This window comes from Megalobrama amblycephala, linkage group LG9, assembly GCF_018812025.1.
Source record: "Megalobrama amblycephala isolate DHTTF-2021 linkage group LG9, ASM1881202v1, whole genome shotgun sequence".
Taxonomy (NCBI): Eukaryota; Metazoa; Chordata; class Actinopteri; order Cypriniformes; family Xenocyprididae; genus Megalobrama; species Megalobrama amblycephala.
The window spans coordinates 7,204,753-7,210,797 of record NC_063052.1 but is presented as its reverse complement, the minus strand read 5'-3'; positions in this window follow the sequence as shown (position 1 = coordinate 7,210,797).

Here is a 6,045-nt window from a genome sequence, read left to right as displayed (position 1 = left end):
TCTATCTATCTATCTATCTATCTATCTATCTATCTATCTATCTATCTATCTATCTATCTATCTATCTATCCTTCTGTTTGTTTGTTTTTGTTTTGTCTAATTATGTAATTATCTGATAATATTTTTTATGCTGTGAAGCTCCAACATCTAATCGATCTGAGTGAACACATGAAAAAATCCACAAATTAAATCAGCCTCGAATAATACAAATGTAACTGACAACAAGAATCTATACAAATATGAGTTGGGTAATAAAGAATTTGAACACAGTGCTTGCTAAAGGAAAACAGCAGTTAGAGGGTTTTTCTTTAATTAAAAATCCTTTTAAATGACACATAAATCAATCAAAATCCTGCCATTGAAGCCTTACTCATGTGTTGTTGAAGGATGTTCAACTTTCAAATGTTGACTCAACAACGCCCATTCTGCAACACCCATTCTGCAACGTGGCAAGACTTTTATGTTCAAGATTAGACTGTTAACGACCCTCTGTATCTGGACACAATAGGCTTAACTGTGCTTCAGTATTACCTTTCTATTGTACAGGTGAAACAGGTATATCTGGGCCCTGAAGTAAATCATTTCCAGCTCTGCACACAAACCACAATCCTATTATTATTGTTACTACCAACAAATGTAAATATAATAAATACAATACACTGAACAGCTAATGTAAGCAGATATTTTATTTAGTAGTTTTTTTCCCATGACACAGCACATTGTGTGGATACCATGAAATAACCACCAACGCCTGATTTTCTTCGCTTATGATCACTACTGTTACCATATCATCTAGATCAGAAGTAATTATTGACAAGGGCGGAACATGAACTGTATGCTGGCCAGTGTAGAGCTGCATGTTGAACAGAAAGCTGAGCTGCTGCCCTGCCAATGCACTGTATAACTCTTGTCTGAAACATTTATGCTCATTCTCATCTGTCCCAAGGCAGCCATCAAACTAAGAACCATGTCTCAGATAGTTTTATATGCTACATAATTCAAATGGACACAGAGACACTGTATTTATAGCCAAGATGTTACCATTATAATTTATTTAAACAACCATGTACAATGTTTTCATAACTTTACTCTGTAAAAATCATCTTCTCAATCAGAATTTTGTCTTGTTTGCCAGTAAAAGTTTCTGATTAAAATGAGATAATACATTTATTTTATTTTATTCCAAAAGTTTCTAAGGAAAAATGTTAAATAACACTTTCATGTTTAATGGGTTATTTAATTTTTTTTCAACTTAATTAATATGTTTATGAGCTGATTAAAAAATATTAAAATTAAAAATGAATTAAAACAAAATAAATTAATTAAAAACTAAATCCATAAAATTTTCCCATGATGGGAACATTTAAAAGGTTCTATATATGAAGTGCTTGAACCCAAAGAGCTGTGTGTAAAGAGAACTTTAGTGACTTTCATGTACTTACAGTGACAAAACACGATTGTAAGATCCTTAACTGTAATGAACCGTGACATTTCTGTACACTGTCCACACCCAGTTTGTTTTCTTTGGAAAGAACTGGTGTGTCCTTCCCACCATGTCCTGCTAGTGCCGGACTCCATCTGGTGCTTGTGAAGAATGTCAGCTTTTAAAGACACAACCACCCTTAATATCAGAGCTGCTGTATGATAGAGCACTAATGGCTATAGAGCCTATAAAATAATGAAAACACCACATGTAATGAGTTTTTGCTTCTAAGTAAGGAAGTCACACTCACAAAGAATTCACAATTTCACACTTACAGATAATCAGATCAGAGTAAAAGAGTCTGCATATGTGCCAAGCTGTCTGAGGAGAGGGCTCCAAGCTTGGAATTTGGCCCGAACCCAGAGTACTCCTCCCGTTTTCCTGGCTGGGATAGTAACCAGCCGAATGTGAGGAGTTGGGGTGGTGGAGGGATGAAGAAAACTGTCGAGGAACATATTTGAGTTGGCTATTTATATATATATATATATAGACTAGGCTTCCCCTAGTGCTGATTGGATAGATCTTTTGAACGTGTTCCTCCCGAACTTTGTTAATAAAACATCATTAGGTGAGTCCAATAAACAGCATGCATCAATTCTAATTGTTCTTAGGCTACATTTACATGACAACGATGTACTAAAGATGGAAAGGTTTTTCCTTTACATTTTTTATGTATGACGACAACATTGTCAAAACAATCCCTGTTCACACGGATCCGTGGAAACACTGTATTTTGCGTGCCAGGCCAGTAGTTGGCGATGTCACTTTGTAAAGAAACAATACACGACTATAGACTGAACACATAACATGCATGCACATGACGTCACCATATTCACAAATTTGTGTTTTTTTTAGTATACTCAGAGACGATAACGCTATCATTTCCAAAAACTTGGACTTTGAAACACGTTTTCAAAAGTTTGCGTATTCAGGCCCCCAAAATGTTTTCAACTAAAAATGGAAAACTTTTACGTTTTGGCCATCCGGAAACGTTTCAAAGGGTACATTTACATGACAACGATGTACTAAAAAGAGAAACGTTTTTCTTTGCGTTTTTCACTTACACACGACGTTGTCAAAACCCGTTCACACAGATCTGCGAAAACAATTGAAAAAGCTGTATTATACTGCCAGGCCAGTAGTTGGCGAAGTCACTTTGTAAAGAAAAACTACAAATTTCCATTTCTGTTTACACAGAGACAAAACTTGCACTTTGAAACCTGTTTTCAAATGTTTGCGTTTTCAGGCCCTTAAAACGCTGTTGTCCTGTAAATTAATGGCTAAAATGCATAAAAAGTTTTACATTTTTAGTTGCGTTAACGGAGTTTTCAGTCTATCGGTGCGTAGTGTTTTTTTACAAAGTGACATCGCCAGCTACTGGCCTGGCATGCATAATACAGCGTTTTAGTCATTTTTCACAGATCTGTGTGAACGGGGATCGTTTGTCATCTGTATGCAAAAAACACAAAGAAAAACTTTTTTGTTGTTAGAGCATTGTTGTCATAGCCTGACTACGTCAGACTTCCTACTTCCGCTCAATTTCATTTCGCTTCTGTACTCAGTCTGATACAGCGTCAGAGCTTTGTGTTTGCCACCGGTCTGGAAACAGCCGGGCCAATCAACGAACAGAGGGCGGGCTGAGAGCCGTGACGTAATGCTAAGCGCCGAGTTTTACATTGTAGGTTAGAGAAATCGAAAACCGAAACGACCGCGGAAATGGGAAACGAGACCCGGGATGCAAACTTCGGGATGCATTAACTTCGCATAATCTGCAAAAGTCGTTTACAGCCATGTTCACTCCGGTATTTCGCTCGCATCATCATGTGTTTACAACAGGTTTACAGTGGAAGTTCAATCATAGATTTGAGTTCGATGCATGATGTCTGTGCTTCGATGCGGCTGTACAGGCCCATAACATACGTCATAACTAAACGTATCTGATTGGCTTACGGGTAACCAATGATTTTAAACTTCAGACAAGCGCCCCCTAGCGAGAGAGAAAACACTTCTCTATTATGCCATTCCAGACTCTGTCTACGAAGCAAAGTGAAGTAGCAGAGTCTGGTATTACCAGGCTATTGTTGTCATGTAAACGTACCCTAAAAATCACATATTGTCTGATCTTATGTTTTTAACCCATTCCAACTCAAAAATAATATGTACATATGTGTTTCTTAAATATTATTATTGAGGTTTCCATGCATGTCTGCAGATGTACTGCATGTTCAGTAATACCAGCATTGTTTAGAACAGCCCCTTTTCTGTTTCCATTTCAGGATTTTGGATTGCACCTTGAGGTTTAATGTTTGCCAAGAACCTGTAGTGCTTGATATTTTGCCAGTTGTGTTGCTGTCTTTTCCATGCCAAAACCAATTGATTTTCCTTTTTTTCTCTCAGGGGAATTTGAGAAGGAGTTCTATTTCCATGATAAGATCTCCAGCAACCTTTTCTAGATAGGTGCACACATTGTATGTGTCTTACATTTCTGACTTTCTTCAGTGCACAAACTTAATAAGCCTGTCCAGAGTTGTGCTAGACCTTGAGGTGCACTGTTTATCTGAATATAAAAGGGCAACAACAATGAATTAGACCTGTAATCATCTATATCAAATGATGTGTATGCATTTCTGTGCTTTGGCAAATAGACTTTCAGACACTAAAGTTCATTCGCAACTGAGTACTATATGAATGTCGCCTTATATCTTTAATAGAAACAGAACTGACTAGATTCATAAAAATATTTTTTATTAGTAATTCACTATCAATTTATAGTTTAAATTTGTCATCATACTGTGTGTCTGCAGAAAGAGGCTCTCTCCCACAATAGCTTGATGAAGTGAAGGCTGTCACCTAGTGGTTATTGTATGAAACTCAGATTTTTACAGGCTGTGTTCTTTTGACTAAACCTGCCATTTGCAGAACTGATCTTTTGGAGATCCACGAGAATCTTTTTAACAAAACAGGGTAAAAGGAAAATGTTATGCTCTTCAAAAAATCAATAATGTCACATCAGAATCAGGTTTGATGGTATATCATTTACATTTGTTGCATTTATTCATTCATTTATCCAAAGCAACTTGAGGAATATAACAAGCAATTCATATCAAGGAGGCAATAACATGAGAAGTGATAGCAATACAGAGTTTCAAACATGGCTGTACAAACTAAAACATGATGATGATGATGAAGATGGTGATACTTTATTTGTCCCAGCAAAGGAAATTTCAATAAAACTAAAATGACACTGATATGAAGCTGCGTAACAACACAACATAACAATCACACAGTCATGTCATTCATGCTAGAGTTCAACAATTTTGTATGGAGGGATAAAAGAAATAGTGAAAGCTTCAAAGAAGATTTTGTCTTTTAAAAACGTCAGCAGGATACAGCTACGTGCTCATGGAAGGGATGATTTTTCAGCTGTTTCTTGAATATTGTCAGGCATTCGGCTGTCCAGATAAGGTTAGGAGGCAAGGAACAGTGAAGGAGAACGTTCTGGAAAGTGATTTTGTACCTCTCCGTGTTGGTACCTTGAGGCACACTGGGGATATATCTGCCTAAGCTCTCAACATTAGCGCTGATCTATTGACATACCATCAGATATGCTGGGAAATGTAAGTGACGCAAGCATTTAACAGCATAATAAATCATAGCCAGACTTCAAAACAATGTCTGCAGCTAATGAACTTATTGAAGATTTACTCTGTTCGTTTGAACTCGTATGGGGTTTGGAAATGAGGTTTGGCTCATTCTCCCAAAGAATAACAATACAAGTTGTGACATTGCAGAGCCTGGAAAGATTTATAAACAAGAAAGTCCTGGCGACTCGGATTGTCACAGTTATTTGGTGAAGGACACAGTCAGGGTGAACGCCTGTGATATGAATTTCCCAGGGGAGCAGACATTCACACACTCAGGCATTTGCATATTAATAGTTAACACTTTCATGTATGATTTTTAAAATAAAACAGAACGAGTGTTCTGTGTTCCGCTTCTAAAAGAAGGGTCATTGAGGTCGCTGTGGCGTCCTTAATCTCAAACAGGCATAGCAGCTCCAGGGTTACAGGAGGCAGCGTGCCATGCCGTTATTCTGCGGCCAGGATCCCAGCTAACAGGGAACGTTCTCAGAACTTTGGCAAGGTTCTCTCAAACAAACGTTCTTCCATTAATGTTAAAGGCACAATATGTAAGATTTTTGGATTACAATATACAAAAAATACTAGAACAATGTTATATTTTGTTGACGTGTGTACTTACATTATCTCAAATGTTTCCAACAGTGTTTCAATCCAGAGAAATCTGTCATTTTGACCAGTGTCATTGTGTTGCCTGTCAATGATGTTATATTTGCGATACCCTCGATTTCTAGTTTTACTTCCGTAGAAACCATGGAAACACCAAAGACTTTAATATATTATGTATTTTATTAGACAGGTGATCACCTGTTTGGATACCTTTATCAACAGAAAACTAATCATTGTTATATTGTTTGAATCTCTTGTTTTCTTGATTTACCGCAAGTAACATGTTTGAGGCTCAGAAACAACTCTATTTTGTCA